This window comes from Pongo pygmaeus, chromosome 6 (assembly GCF_028885625.2).
Source record: "Pongo pygmaeus isolate AG05252 chromosome 6, NHGRI_mPonPyg2-v2.0_pri, whole genome shotgun sequence".
Taxonomy (NCBI): Eukaryota; Metazoa; Chordata; class Mammalia; order Primates; family Hominidae; genus Pongo; species Pongo pygmaeus.
The window spans coordinates 66,829,205-66,851,453 of NC_072379.2; the positions used below are offsets into that span (position 1 = coordinate 66,829,205).

General features: G+C 36.5%; 1 long non-coding RNA gene across 1 annotated transcript in view; it reads left to right on the forward strand.

The window, feature by feature from the left end:
- Positions 1–9,860: 9,860 nt before the first annotated feature.
- LOC129040749 (uncharacterized) overlaps positions 9,861–22,249 on the forward strand; it is a 42,400-nt gene continuing 30,011 nt past the window's right edge. The window contains exons 1-3 of the long non-coding RNA XR_008503722.1: positions 9,861–10,205; positions 17,211–17,312; positions 20,448–20,489. This is a non-coding gene — a long non-coding RNA (uncharacterized LOC129040749). The remainder of the gene's footprint in view (positions 10,206–17,210; positions 17,313–20,447; positions 20,490–22,249) is intronic.

Sequence of the window (22,249 nt, forward strand, 5' to 3'; positions counted from 1 at the left end):
ACAAAGTTACAGTAATCAAAATAGTATGATAGGGTATAAAAACAGACATACATACCAATGGAACAGAATAGAGATCCAGGGATATAAGCATGTATATATGATCAACTGATCTTCTACAAGGGTGCCAGTAATGTGCAAAGAGGAAAAGAAGTCTCTTCAATAAAGCATCCTAGGAAAACTGGATATCCACATGCAGAATCAATGAAATTGGACCCTTATTTCACAACATGTACAAAAATAAACTTAAAAAGGGTTACAGACTTAAATGTAAAACTTGAAACACCAAAACTCTTAGAAGAAAACATAGGAATAATGCTTAAAGACAGTAGACTATACAATTTTTTTTTGGATATGACATTAAAAGCATAGGCAACAAAACAAAAAACAGAAAAGCAGGAGTATAATTGGACTAAAAACCTTCTGCACAGCAAAGGAAAAATTAAAATGAGTAAATTATCTATGAAATAGGAGAAAATTTTGCAGACCAAAAATTTTATTTATCTCTATCATTGCGTTTTATATTTTCATATAATTTCATGATATTAATTATTTTCATTTCATTTTTGGTTGAAGAACTTTAAGCATTTTTTTGTAATGCAGGTACAGTGTTGATAAATTTCTCCAGATTTTGGTTGTCTGAAAAAGACTATTTCTTCTTAATTTCTGAAGGGCAGTATTACTGGGTATAGTATTCTAGGCTACCATGGTTTTTCTTTCAGGACTTTGAATATATTGTCCTATTCTCTTCTTTCCTGTGAGGTTTCTGCTGAGAAATCTACTAACAGTCTAATGGAGATTCCCAGTTATGACACTTGATACGTTTTATTGCTACTTTAAAAGTTTTCTCTTTGTCTTTAACTTTTGATATTTTGATTATAATGTGCCTAGATGAGGACCTCTTTAGGTTGAATCAGTTTGAGAACTTTTAAGCTTCATAAACTGGACATTCACATCTCCCTCATGACTTGGGAAGTTTTTAGTCATTATTTCATTAAGTAAGCTTTCTGTGACTCTCTCCATCTATTCTCCTTCTATAACCCCCATAATGCAAATATATATTCACTTACTGGTATCCCGTAAGTCCTGTAGGCTTTCTTCACCGTTTCTTCACTCATTTTTCTTATTTTTTTCTTCTTTTCCCCTATTTGACTATACTATTTCAAAAGACTTGTCTTCAAGTTAACAGAGTGTTTCTTCTGCTTTATCTAGTCTGCTATTGTATTAGTCCATTCTCACACTGCTATAAAGAACTATCTGAGACCGGGTAATTTATAAAGAAAAGAGGTTTAATTGACACACAGTTTTGGATGGCTGGGGAGGCCTCAGGAAACTTACAATCATGACAGAACATATATCTTCACAGGGCAGCAGAAGACAGAATGAGTGCTGAGCAAAGAGGAAAGCCCCTTATAAAACCATCAGATCTTGTTAGAACTCACTCAATATCACAAGAACAGCATGGGGGAACAGGCCCCTAAAAATTCAATTATCTCCACCTTGTTCCACCCTTGACATGTGGGGATTACTAAAATTCAAGATGAGATTTTGGTTGGGGATGCAGAGCCAAACCATATCACCTGGCTCCCGCAATTACATTTGTGCCAACCTAATATAATGCTAATCACATGTAGGAACATAAATGTTTAATGATTTTACTTAAGCACAAGAAATATGTGCACAGTGCTGGGAAGATCCCAGAAATAAGAATTAGTATTTCTACTTTGCTGGAGGTAATATTTGAACTGAGTCTTAAAATTTAGGTAGGAGCCCTCTTTAGAAAAATGAGGAATGGTACTTTAGGAAGATAAATAGCATGTACAAAGGCAGGATATTTACAATGAGCTGCACTTTACTGAGATGCAATAAGCATGCCTGTAATACCTGGGAAGACAGGGCTGAAATAATATAGGATGAGAGGTAGTTAGAGAGCTACCTCTAACTACCTAAAGTTAGAAAGACTTTTGAGCCTCTTGGTCTTGAGCTCTATTTTTTAAGATATCTACATACAAAGGTTGTAGAGTAATAACTTCCAACACACACTTTTTCCACTACATATATATTTCAAAAAAATAATTAGGAGTTAGTACAGCAAATAAATGCAGTACAGTTTTATTTTACCTTATCAATTGGAATTTTTATGGGCTACATAATTTCTTCAGATAATTCTCTAAGTACTTTTGGCATAAATGTACAACCTATTTTAGTGTCTTCTACATAGGGCATGTTGGCAAGCAGTTCTCTAATTGATATTGTCGCATATCTTAACTTCATTCCTAATTGCCTAAAGGGTTTTCATCATGAAAAACAGACAAAAATAAAATCACACAAATGCACACATCCCCAAATAATTAAGTGTGGTATGTTTAAATAATGAAACTATTTTACAAAAAGAAAAATGCTAAATTAGAATTTGGCCCACTTCTAGAATTTTAAGTAAACTGATATTTAAGGGTATGTGTTCCATAAATTTGCTTAAAATTAATTTAAAACTGCCTTCATAGATTTTTTTCTGGGTTCTATGTAATGTGAACAGTGAATGAGAAGTTATTAATAGGAAGCCACAAAGACTTGAAACACTGTATCTGATCATTGTCAGTAACAGTCATAAACTGTTACTGTGTTCTCTGTGGTGCCAAATTACTTTTATTGGCAGTAATTTTATTGTGGGATTTGAAACTAAAATAATTACTGAAGCTAAATTTTTAGAAATCAGAACACCAAAATCTTAGCAAAATGATATATTAATGCTAGCTATTGTAACCAAAAAAGAAAAGGGGGTGGGTGGAGCCAAGATGGCCGAATAGGAACAGCTCCAGTCTACAGCTCCCAGTGTGAGTGACCCAGAAGACGGGTGATTTCTGCATTTCCAACTGAGGTACCGGGTTCATCTCACTGGGGAGTGCCGGACAGTGGGTGCAGGACAGCGGGTGCAGCGCACCGTGTGTGAGCCGAAGCAGGGCAAGGCATTGCCTCACCTGGGAAGTGCAAGGGGTCATGGAATTCCCTTTCCCAGTCAAACAAAGGGGTGACAGACGGCACCTGGAAAATCGGGTCACTCCCACCCCAATACTGCACTCTCCCAATGGGCTTAACAAAAGGCACACCAGGAGATTATATCCCGCACCTGGCTTGGAGGATCCTACGCCCATGGAGTCTCACTCATTGCTAGCACAGCAGTCTGAGATCAAACCGCAAGGCGGCAGTGAGGCTGGGGGAGGGGTGCCTGCCATTGCCCAGGCTTGAGTAGGTAAACAAAGCAGCTGGGAAGCTCGAACTGGGTGGAGCCCAACACAGTTCAAGGAGGCCTGCCTGCTTCTGTAGGCTCCACCTCTGGGGGCAGGGCACAGACAAACAAAAAGACAGCAGTAACCTCTGCAGACTTAAATGTCCCTGTCTGACAGTTTGAAGAGAGTAGTGGTTCTCCCAGCACGCAGCTTGACATCTGAGAACGGGCAAACTGCCTCCTCAAGTTAGGCTCCTGAGCAGCCTAATGGGGAGGCACCCCTCAGTAGGGGCAGACTGACACCTCACACGGCCAGGTACTCCTCTGAGACAAAACTTCCAGAGGAACGATCAGTCAGCAGCAGTTGTGGTTGACCAATATCCACTGTTCTGCAGCCACCGCTGCTGATACCCAGGCAAAAAGCGTCTGGAGTGGACCTCCAGCAAACTCCAACAGACCTGCAGCTGAGGGTCCTGACTGTTAGAAGGAAAACTAACAAACAGAAAGGACATCCACGCCAAAAACCCATCTGTACGTCAACATCATCAAAGACCAAATGTAGATAAAACCACAAAGATGGGGCAAAAACAGAGTAGAAAAACCAGAACCTCTAAAAATCAGAGTGCCTCTCCTCCTCCAAAGGAATGCAGCCCCTCACCAGCAAGGGAACAAAGCTGGATGGAGAATGACTTTGACGAGTTGAGAGAAGAAGGCTTCAGAAGATCAAACTACTCTGAGCTAAAGGAAGAAGTTCAAACCAATGGCAAAGAAGTTAAAAACCTTGAAAAAAAATTAGATGAACAGCTAACTAGAATAACGAATGCAGAGAAGTCCTTAAAAGACCTGATGGAGCTGAAAACCACAGCACAAGAACTACGTGACGAATGCACAAGCCTCAGTAGCTGATGCGATCAACTGGAAGAAAGGGTATCAGCAATGGAAGACGAAATGAATGAAATGAAGCAAGAAGAGAAGTTTAGAGAAAAAAGAATAAAAAGAAACGAACAAAGCCTCTAAGAAATACTATGTGAAAAGACCAAATCTACATTTGATTGGTGTACCTGAAAGTGACGGGGAGAATGGAACCAAGTTGGAAAACACTCTGCAGGATATTATACAGGAGAACTTCTCCAATCTAGCAAGGCAGGCCAACATTCAAATTGAGGAAATACAGAGAATGCCACAAAGATACTCCTCAAGAAGAGCAACTCCAAGACACATAATTGTGAGATTCACCAAAGTTGAAATGAAGGAAAAAATGTTAAGGGCAGCCAGAGAGAAAGGTCGGGTTACCCACAAAGGGAAGCCCATCAGACTAACAGCTGATCTCTCAGCAGAAACTCTACAAGCCAGAAGAGAGTGAGGGCCAATATTCAACATTCTGAAAGAAAAGAATTTTCAACCCAGAATTTCATATCCAGCCAAACTAAGCTTCATAAGTGAAGGAGAAATAAAATACTTTACAGACAAGCAAATGCTGAGAGATTTTGTCACCACCAGGCCTGCCCTAAAAGAGCTCCTGAAGGAAGCACTAAACATGGAAAGGAACAACCGATACCAGCCACTGCATAAACATGCCAAATTGTAAAGACCATCGAGGCTAGGAAGAAACTGCATCAACTAACGAGCAAAATAACCAGCTAACATCATAACGACAGGATCAAATTCACACATAATGATATTAACCTTAAATGTAAATGGGCTAAATGCTCCAATTAAAAGACATAGACTGGCAAATTGGATAAAGAGTCAACACCCATCAGTGTGCTGTATTCAGGAAACCCATCTCATGTGCAGAGACACACATAGGCTCAAAATAAAGGGATGCAGGAAGATCTACCAAGCAAATGGAAAACAAAAAAAGGCAGGGGTTGCAATCCTAGTCTCAGATAAAACAGACTTTAAACCAACAAAGATCAAGAGACAAAGAAGGCCATTACATAATGGTAAAGGGATCAATTCAACAAGAAGAGCTAACTATCCTAAATATATATGCACCCAATACAGGAGCACCCAGATTCATAAAGCAAGTCCTTAGAGACCTACAAAGAGATTTAGAATCCCACACAATAATAATGGGAGACTTTAACACCCCACTGTCAACATTAGACAGATCAACGAGAGAGAAAGTTAAAAAGGATATCCAGGAATTGAACTCAGCTCTGCACCAAGCAGACCTAATAGATATCTATAGAACTCTCTACCCCAAATCAACAGAATATACATTCTTTTCAGCACCACACCACACCTATTCCGAAATTGACCACATAGTTGGAAGTAAAGCACTCCTGAGCAAATGTAAAAGAATAGAAATTATAACAAACTGTCTCTCAAACCATAGTGCCATCAAACTAGAACTCAGGATTAAGAAACCCACTCAAAACCACTCATCTACATGGAAACTGAACAAACTGCTCCTGAATGACTACTGGGTACATAATGAAATGAAGGCAGAAATAAAGATGTTCTTTGAAACCAATGAGAACACAGACACAACATACCAGAATCTCTGGGACACATTCAAAGCAGTGTGTAGAGGGAAATTTATAGCACTAAATGCCCACAAGAGAAAGCAGGAAAGATCTAAAATTGACACCCTAACATCACAATTAAAAGAACTAGGAAAGCAAGAGCAAACACATTCAAAAGCTAGCAGAAGGCAAGAAATAACTAAGATCAGAGCAGAACTGAAGGAAATAGAGACACAAAAAACCCTTCAAAAAATCAATGAATCCAGGAGCTGGATTTTTGAAAAGATTGACAAAATTGAAAGACCACTAGCAAGACTAATAAAGTAGAAAAGAGAGAAGAGTCAAATAGACACAATAAAAAATGATAAAGGGGATATCACCACCGATCCCACAGAAATACAAACTACCGTCAGAGAATACTATAAACACCTCTACGCAAATAAACTAGAAAATCTAGAAGAAATGGATAAATTCCTCAACACATACACCCTCCCAAGACTAAATCAGGAAGAAGTTGAATCTCTGAATAGACCAATAACAGGCTCTGAAATTGAGGCAATAATTAATAGCTTAACAACCAAAAAAAGTCCAGGACCAGATGGATTCACAGCCGAATTCTACCAGAGGTACAAGGAGGAACTGATACCATTCCTTCTGAAACTATTCCTCTCAATAAAAAAAGACGGAATCCTCCCTATCTCATTTTATGAGGCCAGCATCATCCTGATACCAAAGCCGGGCAGAGACACAACCAAAAAGGAGAATTTTAGACCAATATCCTTGATGAACATTGATGCAAAAATCCTCAATAAAATACTGGCAAACCGAATCCAGCAGCAAATCAAAAAGCTTATCCACCATGATCAAGTGGGCTTCATCCCTGGGATGCAAGGCTGGTTCAACATATGCAAATCAATAAATGTAATCAAGCATATAAACAGAACCAAAGACAAAAACCATATGATTATCTCAATAGATGCAGAAAAGGCCTTTGACAAAATTCAACAACCCTTCATGCTAAAAACTCTCAATAAATTAGGTATTGATGGGACGTATCTCAAAATAATAAGAGCTATCTATGATAAATCCACAGCCAATATCATACTGAATGGGCAAAAACTGGAAGCATTCCCTTTGAAAACTGGCACAACGCAGGGATGCCCTCTCTCACCACTCCTATTCAACATAGTGTTGGAAGTTCTGGTCAGGGCAATTAGTCAGGAGAAGGAAATAAATGGTATTCAATTAGGAAAAGAGGAAGTCAAATTGTCCCTGTTTGCAGATGACATGTATTGTATATCTAGAAAACCCCATTGTCTCAGCCCAAAATCTCCTTAAGCTGATAAGCAACTTCAGCACAGTCTCAGGATACAAAATCAATGTGCAAAAATCACAAGCATTCTTATACACCAATAACAGACAAACAGAGAGCCAAATCATGAGTGAACTCCCATTCACAATTGCTTCAAAGACAATAAAATACTTAGGAATCCAACTTACAAGGGATGTGAAGGACCTCTTCAAGGAGAACTACAAACTACTGCTCAATGAAATAAAAGAGGATACAAACAAATGGAAGAACATTCCATGCTCATGCATAGGAGGAATCAATATCGTGAAAATGGCCATACTGCCCAGGTAATTTATAGATTCAATGCCATCCCCATCAAACTACCAAGGACTTTCTTCACGCAATTGGAAAAAACTACTTTAAAGTTCATATGGAACCAAAAAAGAGCCCGCATTGCCAAGTCAATCCTAAGCCAAAAGAACAAAGCTGGAGGCATCATGCTACCTGACTTCAAACTAAACTACAAGGCTACAGTAACCAAAACAGCATGGTACTGGTACCAAAACAGAGATATAGGCTAATGGAACAGAACAGAGCCCTTAGAAATAATGCCACATATCTACAACTATCTGATCTTTGACAAACCTGACAAAAACAAGCAATGGGGAAAGGATTCCCTATTGAATGAATGATGCTGGGAAAACTGGCTAGCCATATGTAGAAAGCTGAAACTGGATCCCTTCCTTACACCTTATACAAAAATTAATTCAAGATGGATTAAAGACTTCAATGTTAGAACTAAAACCATAAAAACCCTAGAAAAAAACCTAGGCAATACCACTCAGGACATAGGCATGGGCAAGGACTTCATGTCTAAAACACCAAAAGCAATGGCAACAAAAGCCAAAATTGACAAATGGGATCTAATTAAACTCAAGAGCTACTGCACAGCAAAAGAAACTACCATCAGAGTGAACAGGCAATCTACAGAATGGGAGACAATTTTTGCAATCTACTCATCTGACAAAGGGCTAATATCCAGAATCTACAATGAACTCCAACAAATTTACAAGAAAAAAACAAAAAACCCCATCAACAAGTGGGCAAAGGATATGAACAGACACTTCTCAAAAGGACACATTTATGCAGCCAAAAGACACATGAAAAAATGCTCATCATCACTGGCCATCAGAGAAATGCAAATCAAAACCACAATGAGATACCATCTCACACCAGTTAGAATGGTGATCATTAAAAAGTCAAGAAACAACAGGTGCTGGAGAGGATGTGGAGAAATAGGAACACTTCTACACTGTTGGTGGGACTGTAAACTAGTTCAACCATTGTGGAAGTCAGTGTGGCGATTCCTCAGGGATCTAGAACTAGAAATACCATTTGACCCATCCACCCCATTACAGGGTATATACCCAAAGGATTATAAATCATGCTGCTATAAAGACACATGCACACATATGTTTATTGTGGCACTATTCACAATAACAAAGTCTTGGAACCAACCCAAATGTCCAACAATGATAGACTGGATTAAGAAAATGTGGCAGATATACACCATGGAATACTATGCAGCCATAAAAAAGGATGAGTTCATGTCCTTTGTAGGGACATGGATGAAGCTGGAAACCATCATTCTCAGCAAACTATCACAAGGACAAAAAAACCAAATACTGCATGGTCTCACTCATAGGTGGGAATTGAACAATGAGAACACATCGACACAGGAAGGGGAACATCACACACCAGGGACTGTTGTGGGGTGGGTGGATGGGGGAGGGATAGCATTAGGAGATATACCTAATGCTAAATGATGAGTTAATGGGTGCAGCACACCGACATGACACATGTATACGTATGTAACAAACATGCACGTTGTGCGCATGTACCCTAAAACTTAAAGTATAATAATAATAAAATTTAAAAAAAAGAATGTGAGTATCCTTGATTTTTAAAATATGTCCTGAATAGTAAAGAAAATCTGAAAAGGGACTAATAACTACAAACTCACTTATATTTGTAAACAAATCATGTTTCCACAGTGTTTACCTCTAATTCACATATAATATTATAGAAAAGAAGAATGAGATTAATTTCAGACTGCAAACCACAAAGAAGTAGTCCTTATATTTTTAAATTTAAAATTATAATTGTAGACAGCTTATGAGCAATAATGGAGTTGTTGATAATCAAAGACATAGAGGGATGAAGAGGGAAATGAGGAGGTTTTCCAAGATTTTCATATAGCACAAAGAAAAAGCACAGAGATCAAAATATCTAATGTTCATTTAAATGAGCCACATTTAGTATGAAAATTGGGCAGCAGAATATGTTGAGTGGATAGTATAAAAACTGAAAACTATGAATAATTATATCAAATAAATCTTTAAAGAAAGAAACACAGAAGCTTGATTTGCTAAGAGTTTAGCATCCCAAGTCATGTATTCACTGCATATAATATGGGTTTTTAAAATACACTGGCAATGAGAAATTTGAGCCTGCAACTTACAGGAAACATTCAGCCAAATAGCGATTGTCAGGTAATGAGAAAACAGCTCTGTGGTGGTAGCCTTTAGTATTACAATTACAAAGTTGTGTGTCCAAGAGAATCCTGGTGCTAATCAGATAAATAAAGCAAACTCCTAGGTATCCATGTGCTCATTCTTTTTATTTATTTATTTAATAAACTTTATCTGCTGAGCTTTACCTCATATAGGACAAACACATTGATCATATCTCTCTGATACTTCTGTCAGGCCACCTTCTGGAGTTCAGTTCCAAAAGATTACAAGGTGGAACTGCAGAGAGTTTCCATGGTAACCTTTGTATGTTCCCATCTGAATAGCCAGAACTCTGACCCCTCATTCACCTGTTAGCTCATCCAGGAGACCCAGAGCTTCCAGGGAACTCTACTTCCTTAGAACAGAGGTAGTAGGTAAAGTAATGCAAAGGGCAAGTGCTGGAACAAAAAATTTGAAGACAGCAGTTTTATTTACCTCCTAGGAAAATGACTTTTCGTTTGATAATAACCATTTGTTATGGACCATGAAGAACTCACGAAAATGCAAGCTATTTCAAGATCTTATTGTGTAGTCACAATAGGCTTTGGTCCTTAAAGTGTCCAAAGCAGACCTATTCCTCTTGTAGCCAACACAGGACTGCCAAAACAGGGCTCCACTGAAGGGTTTGCTCTCAGCTTCGGAAACAGGTAGAACAAAGTGACTCTCAGACTCACAAAAATGTTAGAGATCATTTCAAACCATTCATTGATTGTTTGCCGCCTAACAATGTTATAAATAGATTCTTAACTTCTAAAAATATATTGTTGGAAAATCTAAGCACCAGTATATAATATATGTGCATATAAGAGCCGAGGAGTTTATTGCAGCTTTGTACTTTCGTTTATAGTCAGAGGTGGAAGAAACTAAAATTAAGTACCCTGAATAACTATCAATAGAGAAATAATTTTAAAAATGTGGTATTAAAATACAGAATGTTATACCATTGTTAAAAATAATACATTAGATTTATAGCTGTTGAATTAGGTTACTGTCTATTATGCATTGTTAAGAAACAAGAGTAAATTGCAATATTTATTTGGACAAGCATGAAAAAAGTGTGGATGATTGACATAAACTCATTAATATGTTTTTCTCAGGAAGGGTGAGAATAGGAAGAAAGGGCAGTTAGGGAAATAAAAAATAAAAGCACACTGGAAAAGTATGCACATTATAATAGTTGAAGTGTAAAAAACTATGGCATTTAATATTACTACAAATATGTTAAAATATGCATGAACACAAAAATTAAAAGTAGCATGGATATATAAAAACATTGGTTTGAATTAATGATAAAATTTGGGGTGTTTTTTAATTTAAATTTATTTTGTTATGTCAGTATAATCCTTAAAGAAAACGTCTTGTTTCTGGCTTTTAGTGCTAGAGTCTCAAAATCTGTATATTTTAAAGCTCCCAAGTTTGGAAAACACTTGCTGATATAAGAGAACCAAGTATTAGAATCTTTGTAGATAAGGGAGCCAAGAGATTTTAATAGTTTTTGAAGACATGACTTAGCTTAAAACTGTACATAGATATATTCCTGGGACTCATATATATCATCAGTATTTTCATATGTATCTTTTATAGTTATTATAAACCCAAGAGAGTTAGTTTCATATTTTTCAGAAAACTCTGAATTCAGTTTAGCAGAATTATGCAGATTTAACAGAGAAACAAATGGAGGATTGTCTATTAAATTCATTGGCCATTTTTTTTTGAATTGTATATTGAGGGCTGTCATAGGAAAACCGTGAAGGAGAAACTTTCACTTTTCTCTTCCTGCTTTTTGTGATCCTTTTTTTAGAGTTCTTTTCCCATTCCCTTCAAAGACTACAATCTTAATAGTTGCTCCCCTCTCCTTTTTATAAAACCTACTCTCCCCAAATGATATGGACCTACTATATCAAGAAGTAAATGACTGATTAGGTTAGTTCTTATTTTTTCCTAGACTTCAAGAATTTCTAATTCAATGGCCTTCCAATGTCTAATTTCTTGCCTTACTTTGGGTAGCTGTAAAATATTTAAGAGAGTCATACTCCAAGCTTCTGAACTATAGTAGCTTACAAGAGAAGTAGTTTGACCTTACTTGTGGACAGAGGTTTTTCATTCTGAGCTCAAAGCTGGCTTATAAGTTGCCAACATTTGAAACAGTAAAAGTTTACTTACCATTTGGATTATGTGGCAGAAATAAAAGAGGGCAACAGAAAATGTTCAAAGGCATAGGATTCAGTGATAGAGCAAGAAGTCCTTCAGACAATGAATAAGGCAGTGACATGAGTGGCACATCCCTACTTCAGCCATCATTTAATAATTTATCTGCTTCTGAGGTGGAGCTATAAGACTAGCAGAGAATGATGATATACTGCCATTTATAAAAGGCAAGACTTCCACTATAGATTGGCCCAGGGTAAAATCAGAGGGACACCAGAATAGAGGGTCAAGAGATGAAAACTGAGACACACGTGAAAATATCCTTCTTCTACACAGCTGAATTTTTTTAACCAATTCATAGATGAGAAAAATTAAACATTTTTACCAAAGCACTACTGAATGTGCATTTTGATTATTATATATAGCATTATATTTGTTTCATGGTAATCTAGGCAGTTCTACATCTATTATGAGAGATGAGCGGAGCTAAACAAATTGTTTTTACAAAATTCCAATTTATGAAACCCCTCAAGAACTATTAATAGTTGGGTTATGTTTTGGGTTTTCATTTTGTCATTGTTTTTCAGTTGAATTTGTCCCAGTTTAACAATGCCGTCAAAATTCTGGTATCCAGAATGGGTAGCCAAGGCAAATATCTCACCCAGCAAAATGTTGTCCTAAACTATTTATTCTTAAGTGGGTTCCTCATTACAGACACATAAACTGAAGACATGAAACTTTAATATCAGGGAGCAATGAGGAAGCAAGGATATATAAGGGTTTCCTAGGAGAACAATTCTCTCCTCTGCCACAGAATAAATGTAATCAATTTGTATATCACAATTCCATAATGTGTTAGCTAATTAGAGTATGTATTCTCCCTTATAAGAAACATAAAAAGTAGATAAATGTAAATGAGCAAATCCAACTTTAAGCTCACAGAACATATCTTTAGTCAGGACTCTAATTGTGAATGACTGAAAGCTAATTCAAACTAAATCAGAGAGATAGAAAAATATATTGGCTCTTGCAATCAAAATACAGGAATTGCTTTCTAGAGCTAACTGCAGAGCCAATCAGCACTAGTGACTGGACTCCATTAGAACCCTCTCTGCAGTCCTTATTTTTGCTTCTTTATGTGGGTTGCCTTAATTTCCTCCAACATTTCCCACATAGTAGAAATGCCCACAGTATTAGTCTGTTTTCATGATGTTGATAAAGACATACCTGGGACTGGGCAATTTACAAAAGAAAGAGGTTTAATGGACTTATGGTTCCACATGGCTAGGGAGGCCTCACAATCATGGCAGAAGGCAAGGAAGAGCAAGTCACATCTTACATAGATGGCAGCAGGCAAAGAGAGAGCTGGTGCAGGGAAACTCCCCCTTATGAAACCATCAGATCTCGTGAGACTTATTCACTGCCATGAGAACAGCATGGGAAAGACCTACCCCCATGATTCAATTATCTACTACCAGGTTCCTCCCACAACACATGGTAATTCAAGATGAGATTTAGGTAGGGACACAGCCAAACCATATCAGCCACCAACTCCAGATTCATGTATTCTCTACCAGAGAAGGACTGAAATACATGCTACATGGTGCCAAGTTTAAAGATACTAGGGAAAAGATCTGATTTGCCTTCCTGCAGATAGGTATGCAAACCTGAATCAATCAACTGTGTCCATAGTTACAGGGTCTGAAAATGGGGCAGCAGGCACTCTAACCATATTGTTAACAGGACTATTTCTCAGAAGGGGAGTGAAAAAGCCATCCTGTCCACTATGGGTTATGATGTGTAATACATATAATATGTATGGATAAATAATAACCCATACAGATTAAAACATTTTTAATGTTAAATCATAACAAACTGAAACCCAGAATTGAAAACAGGAAATTCTGTCTGAATGGTAAGCAGCTTATTCTGTGTGAATGTGTACATGTGTGTGATGGATAAATAAGAGCCTGAGAGAGGCAAAGAGAGAAAGAGAAAGGAGAGAGAGAGAGTGAGAGAAAAGAGAAAAGCAATGCAATAACAGATTTGTAGAAAGCCCATATTCAGCACAGCATAATATTACAAATGCTGAGGAATCATAACAGTGAGCTTTACTCACCAAGAAAAAAGATCATTAAACAGAATAATATTCAAACAGATTCTGCTAGTACATTGAATAAGTTCCATTATAAGGTGATGAAATATAAGTAGCTCAGGTTTCAGCTTTCTTTTGCAGAAATAAGCACAGTTGAAGGTTAAAATACTTTAACATGAATCCAGTCATCTGTAGATGTTTTCGTTTGTTTCTTTTATTGTTCAAGAACATATATTGGATGGCGGACTATGATTTAGAGCAGCAGTCCCCAACCTTTTTGGCATCAGGAACCAGTTTTGTGAAATACAATTGTTTTCACAAACTGGAGAGGGGAGATGGTTTGGGGACAATTCAAGCGCATTACATTTATTGTGCACTTTACTTCTATTATTATTACATTGTAATATATAATTAAATTATTATACAACTCACCATGATGTAGAATAAATGCGAGTCCTGAGCTTGTTTTCCTGCAACTATACAGTCCCATCTGGGAATGATGGGAATAGTGACAGATTATCAGGCATTAGATTCTCATAAGGAGCATGCAACTTAGATCCCTCACTTACACAGTTCAAAATAGGGTTGTGCTCCTATGAGAATCTAATGCCACTGCTGGTCTGATGAGAGAGAGAGCTCAGGCAGTAATGCGAGCAATGGGGAGTGGCTATAAATACATATGAAGCTTTGCTTGCCCACCTGCTGCTTATCTCCTGCTGTGCAGCCTGGTTCCTAACAGGCCACAGACCAGTACTGATCCTTGGCCAGGGGTTTGAAGACCCCTAATGTAGAGGGCACTGTAGAGTGTAATTTTGGAGTTGTTTTATAGACTGCAGAAGAAACGGATGTTACATTTTGTTATCTCAATTTAAAAAATATTACCTCTCTGATTCATACTATTGCTGCCTCTTGACACCCCTACCCAAGTACAAGGAATTAAAATATAGTTTCCTGTCAGGTTTAGTTATTATCTAATTTGCCTCATTATGCAAAATACTGTTCCAGGTGCTGTCCATAGTTTCTGCACTGGTAATTTACAAACTAACTGGAGAGAGAGAACAAATATGATATTCTCTTTAATTTCCATTCCTATTGCCAAGCCTGGAAATAGGGACTTGAGTTCTGTAAGCATATTGCTTTAAAGTGAATTAATGAGAGTAGATGAGATACCAAGGCATAGTCAGAAGAGCAGTAGACGAGCAAAAAAACAGAAACATAAAAAAAATCGTTTCACCTAAAGAGCTCTCTAAAGAGACAATGAAGGAGCATTCAGAGGGGTGGAAGAGAATCTACTGAGAGGTGTGCTGAGAAAACAGTGTTTCTGTAGCCAAGTGTGGGGAATTACGTAAAATGCTACAGAGAAGACTAATAAGATAAAGAGTAAACTGCGTTCACTGGATTTAGCAACCAAGAGGTTATTGGCCTTGGAAGTGGAGGAGAGCACTGGTGGAAGAGTAAAAGGAGATGAAACTGAAGGTTGATTTCAAAGAACTGAACAAAACTGAAGCTGTTAATGTACACTATGCTTTTCCCAAAATCTTGGCTGTGAATGCAATGGAAATAAAAGAGTAGACGTGAGAAGAGGGTGTAAATATGAGTGGGATGCATCTTAAAACATAGGAGAAGATGTAGAAAATGAGAAGAGAGTAAGCAGAAGTGCTAATGACTCTGAGAAGGTGGGAGAGATGGCACAGAAAGTGCAGGGAGGGAACTGAGGCTTCATATGCAGAAGACAGATCCCTTTCCAAGAGAAGGTAGGAAAAAATGTAGGAATGAGGACAGATGCGTGCATTTGTATCTGTCAGGAAGTTAAGGAAATTCAGATATAAGCATCTCAAATTTTAGGGAAGGAAGAGTAAGGTCACCTGATAAGCTAATGAGAGAGGGGTGGAATTAAGTATTGAAGTGGTGTTACTATGTTACATGTCTATGGTGGACAATAAGAATCTGTTTATCTGCTTGCCTGTCTGCTTGTTTTTCTAGCCGTCTCTTATTGCCCTGAGTGCCCAGCTGACATTGCTTAGGAATAGAAGATTGAAAGTACTAGTTAGTGATGATTGAAGTGGCGCTCAAACAGTAGAGACTCTAGGTTCAATGTGGAAGGAAATGAATGATAATGAAAAAAGGAAGGGAGAAGAAATTGGAGGCTTTGGAGGCTTTGTTAATGTTGAACAATTAAGACAGGAAGTAGAGTTTAGGCATTAAAGTTATGAGAAATATCTAAATTCAGAATAATTTCAAGGTTTAAGGTGTTGCTGTTTATGAAAGTGGCTAAGCTTCAGCGAAGGTAAAAACAGTCAGAATCCCAGCTGGATTAAGAAGCATTGACGCTAATGTCGCAGATGAGTCTACCATATAGATGCCATGGTCACCCAAGACAGTCAAGAGGAGAATGTAAAAATCTCTGTAAGGCAGATTTCAAAGTCCTCAGGGATTCATGGGAGGGATGAGATATTGACAGATGACAGTGACAAAAAAGATTAGAGAGAGGTATTGCTTAAGGAAATGAGTCCTTCAAAGAAGAGAAGTTTTTTTGCACAAAGGAGAAAGAGTATTAACCTGGAAGTGACACCAAAAAGTGGTGGGTGCTGGAATAATATTGATGCAACCTCTGGGATCTGTAGGACAATGAGAGAGCTCTGAGATGGCCCAAAGGTAGGGGATGAACTGGTTCCAATCAAGGCAAGGAGGTGGAAAGAGTAAAGAACTCAAAAATAAAATAATTCTCCTCCTCCTCCTCCTTCTCCTCCTCTTTGTTCTTCTCTTCTTCCTCTTTCTTTTGTATTTTTTACTAGTTTTTGTAATGTTGTGAGGATACCTGAAACAATAAAGTAAAGGGCTGAAAGGAAAATCAGTACAGATATACACTCACACAATTGGAGGTTGGTGAAATGGAATTTTTTCATGGACATTTTGCTTAATATCTCTGCAAGTTGTAATTTCCCCTTACTTGGTGATAACATAAAATTTAAGCTTTTTCTATTAACCAAACACTGTATTGGGATCCTTTCACTATGTTTTATATTTTATAGTATTTCTAAATATATGTATGCTCCTTGATTTAACAACCCAGATCATCTTTATAAATAATCTCACCACACTTAACAGAGTTTTCTGCATGTAATTGGTACTCAATAATTCAATATCTCCTTACAAATTTCAGCTGAGAACACACACATGTAAATAATTTTAGAATATTTTCAAAGTTAATTATTAACAAGTATCAATCTGTATGAAATAAGCCATACGGCACAGAGAACCAATGAACATTCTCCCCTTCTTCCTTAGAAATAAATATCACATTTAAACTGGACACCTGATCACTCAGAACAGAGGCTACTTTTCCCAACCATATCATCATGTGATTAAGTTCTGGTCAATAGAATGCTAACAAAAGTTTCTTTTTAAGGTTCTGAAAAGTTTCATAAAAGGGAGGGGGAATATCCCTCTTTCTACTTTCTGGAATGTGGACGTGATGACTGAAGTTCAAGCAAGTTTTATCATCAATGAGGTAACACATGTAAACTGTGTGAGAGGCCACCAAGTAGAAGTAGTACTGTAGAACTGGCATGCTACCTTCTCTGTGCACCTCCAGACTTTTCCAACATGATAAAATAAAACTGCATATTGTTAAGCCACTTCTAATTCATTTGAGTTTTCTGTTACTTGCAACCCAATGCAATCTCAATTGATATCATGGATATCTTTGGAATTAGGTAGTTTAAGTGTAGCTTTTAAAAAATCTTTAGGCTAATATGTACAACTTTTCATCAAGATTGCAATGTAAAAATTTTTTTCTTTTGTAAAGTTGATATAAAATTATTTTCCTCTTCCTGATATGAAAAGTTCTGAGTGGCTTTTTGTTTCTTTAGCTTTCACCATTTTGTTTGAAGCAAAGGTTAAAATGTCCTATTAGAAATTATTTGCAGTAAAGTTATCATTACAGAATCAATGGCAAAATCTTATTCAAATTTAAGCTCTGGAAAGGTAATCAAAAGAAGAAAGCAATAGAATAATGAAATGTGTTTTCTTTAATAAAAGAAAAGAAAAACATGTGAGTATTTTACCCACAATGATCAAACTTACTCCTCTGATGTTGAATTTATTTTTTAAGTATTTAATTTGCCAATTCATTCTTGGTTTTACAAAACCTTCATACATTTAACACTTGCACAACTTTTTATTTTCTCAAGCACAGTGAACAAGGTAATTTGTTAATAATATTGATATGCCTATAAATTAATATTTTCCTCTTTACTTCTGAAACTCTGTAGAAGTCAGTTTCTTAGAGGAACTGCAGAGATCACTAAGTAGAATTGGAGCTGGGGTCTTATGTGCCTTAGTCATCTATTATTGCGTAACAACTACTCCAAAACACTAAAAACAGCAATCATTTTATTATTTCTGATGATTTGTGGGTCAGGAATCAGACAGGGCACTGCACGTATGATCCGTCTCTGTTCCATATGGTGTCTAATGGGACTGTATATTCAAGAAGGCTTCTTCACTGGAACCTCTGCTTCTCTGCTTGGGTAGCTATTCAACTGGGGTTAGATGTTGGGCCTATCCACTGAGTTTGCCAGTTCTCTTACATGTAGTCTTATCGAGGTTGTTGAGTTTTTTCTACCACAGTTTAGCACCCAAAGACTACAAGGGCAGAAGCTGCCCAGTGTCTCCAAAACTTATACCTAAAACTGGCAGTGTATCACTTTTGCTACATCCATTTGGTTTTACTAACAAAAGACCCAGTCCAGATGTAAGGGATCGGGGATATACAAGTGTGTGGATATAAGGAGCTGTGTTTCATTAGGGGCCAGTGCTGGAGTTGCCAGGTAAAATATAAGACATTCAGTTAAATTTGAATTTCAGATAAACAATGAATTATGTTTTAGTATAAGTATGTGCTATGTAATATGCAGTATATATTTATACTAAAATATTATTTCTTATTAATCTGAAATTCAAAATTTAACCTGGCATCCTGAATTTTTATTTGTTAAATCTCACAACCCTAGGATTTCCCATTGTAACAGATTACAATGAATATAGACTGATATTCCCTTTAGACTTCCCAGAAGCACATTAGCAATGTGTATCTTAGTGAAACCACTCAGAAGATGCTCTAACTGCATCTTCTAATTCATATATTTACATTCTTAGCTATATCTCTGAGTTCAGCGAAAGTGATGATGGCAGTCAAATGAATTAATGAAGTGGATCTGAGCTGCTGGGAAAAGAGGCATTGCATTTTTCTATAAAGAAACTAGAAATAAGATGTCAAAAGTAGCTTCCGTACCTGAATTCTTCTGAGAAAATACCTTAAGTAAACATGCTATTTTTCTAACATCTTTGGTATGAGTATTAAGTAGCATTGTAAGACATGATCTTTTGTTGTTGCTCTTTCATTTAAGCTGAATAATATTATGTAGGAAAGTGGTATCATCTTCAAGACAAGAGACTTTACAGGATCCCTTTATACATTTTAATGATTAATTTTATTTCTGTTATTCAAAATACCTTCTAATTTTGATTTTTAAAAAATTATACTTCTAATCAGTTCTGACTTAGAAATCCTTCCTTTAAATGTTTCCAAAAGAGAATAACTAATCTGTCAGTCATTTGATCTAATCAACACTAGTTAAATCACCATAATCATTAGAAATCCACTTTCCTCTGCCAAGAACTCTTGTTCCATGTGATGTCACAAGGGCAGGTACCTTCAAAATTATGTCAGAGGTTGCATATAATTTTCTTGCATAAATATAATCAATTATCTAGAAAATTTTTATTTAAAATATAATTGTTATCCATTGGGTTGACACTTATTTATCTAATATTTCTCAATCCCTTATTAAACTTGACTCAAATTTTATAGCCACATTTTCAAAGCAAAGACACAGTGTTAGGCAAAAAGAATAAAGGAGGAACTTGAGGCAACCCAAAGTCTTTTCCAGGCCAATACTATCCTCCCTAAATGTTCATTCTTCTCACATCTTCTATCATTCCTGTTATAAGTTCAACAGTCTTTTTGATATTCAAGAATACCTAACATTGGCTATAGGACCTATGCACAGAGAATAACCCACTGTCCGGACTGTGTATTAGAATCTTCCTAATAAACATGGAGACTCCCCATCCCTCAGAGGATTTGGGAGTAAGAAGAGACTGCTATATAGTACTTGATTCTGAAGGAATTTTTTTGAAGTCTTTTTCAGCTGTTAAAGATGTGATCTCCCAAAGTATTAATATTAATGAAATAGTTGAGGTGGCAATGCTATAAAAGTTTATAAAACATTTGATAGCAATGGGTTCTTAGAGATTATACAATACATGTGTGTAATTGTACAAAGAAAAATACAGTACAAAGAAATTCAGTGACTTGTCCAAAATTATGACAACACTGAGACTAATGGGACTGCAAGGCTTCTTCAACCAAATGTTACTTTCACTGAAGTATGTCCTAGTATCACTAATAATATATTACCTAAACACTGTATTACCTAGTCCTATAACACTAATACATTACTTAAACACTAAAAGTAATGGCTTCTAAAAATCCATTTGGTTTAATGCTTTGTGCCTTCAAGAAAAACGTCTGAGAAACACTCCTGAAACACTTATGTCAATAATTTTCCATTCATTTAAGGTACTTGGACACATGGCAGAAGTTTGAAGTTTGTGGCTACAGGTAAAACTTGTAACCAAGGTTCATTTTAACAATATATGCATACAATTACCTGTTTACACAATGATATTTCATTATAAAAATGTGCTCATTTTTATTTAACCAGTCTCTTCTTAATGATCAAGTAGGTTTTTCCAATCTTTTGCTATGAAATACATCATTTACCATATGTGAAAGTATAACAATACATACATTTCCAGAGAGGGTTCTTACTCAAATTAATTAATTTCCCCTGTTGATTTGTTTCTGTGATATAAGCAATAAATAACTCTGAGTTGTGAATATATATATACATATATATATATATATATATATATATATATATATATATATATATGTATATATATATTTGAGAGAGAATCTTGCTCTGTTGCCCAGACTGGAGTGCAGTGGCATGATCACGGCTCACTGCAGCCTCCAGCTCCCAAGTTCCAGTGACTCTCCTGCCTCAGCCTCCCAAGTAGCTGGGATTACAAGCACCCATCACCATTCCCAGCTAATTATTGTATTTTTAGTAGAGACAGGGTTTCACCATGTTGGCCAGGCTAGTCTCAAACTCCTGACCTCAAGTGATTCGTCTGCCTCAGCCTCCCAAAGTGCTGGGATTACAGGTACAAGCCACAAGCACCCGGCCTGATTATGAGTATTATGATGATGTTTAGGTGCTGATTTATCTACTTGAAATGTGAGATATCATTTTTTTAATTTTTTCTCCCTAGATACATGACTATTATTTTAACTCATTTCTCATTTGAATTACCATTTTCATTTGGTTCCAACTGTTCAATTGGTGCAACTAATTTTACATAAAAATAGAACCATGAATTTTCAGAGCCCATGAGATATGGAAAAATGGCCATCAATGACTGTACAAGGACACACATTAGTTTCAGAACTAATTTCAGATAGAAGCTCATTTAGTTCCCAGCCCAAATTAAGTGACTTTTATGTGACATAGCAGTTAAAAATCAATTTATGAGCTTTCTGGAATACCACTTAGAGCAAATATGCAGACATCCTCTTATTTAAAACCTGGAACACTGACAAACTCCAGCAGATTGAGTCTCATAGGTATTGAAACTGTGGGAACATAAACAATGGCAGTAGATCTACTTTTCATTTTCTAGATTCTCAATGACTTAACCGTGAAAACAGTGCAGCTATGTGCATAATTGAAAGTATTGGTTAAAATAAAGCTTTGGGTTAACTGAGATTTCAGTAAACTGTTTTATTCCTGCTTCTTTAATTAAAAACCCACTTTAGTTTTTATTAATCCATATCTGCCAAGTATAGTACAGAATTAGGAATATAATAAAAGAGGGCAAGTAAGTATATGGGGCTTGTTTGGGAATTTTAAATTATTTAATCACAAAATATAATTTTTTTGAGAAACTGGATTTCAACATTAGTTATCTCAAAGAATGATTTCATTCATTAAATAGAAATGTAATCATTTTGAAAGAAAAAGTGTCTGGTTTCTTCATATCCTTTTTTAATTGTATGACTTTTACTTGACTGAAGGAAGGTAATATCATTAGGCATTCCAGTTCAAATAGCACACTCTCAAATTCTGTTTTATTAAGAATATTTCATAGAACATAATCCTAAAGGTATGCTTATGTTTAAAAAATATGTAGTTAAATGTGTTTGAGAAGCTTGGAAATTTCAGTATACATTATCGTCTGAGGCTCTGAGAAGTCCTTAAGCAATGAAAATAGTTGAAGTGGGTTAAGTTAGTTGATCCCCTAAAGCACTGGTTCTCA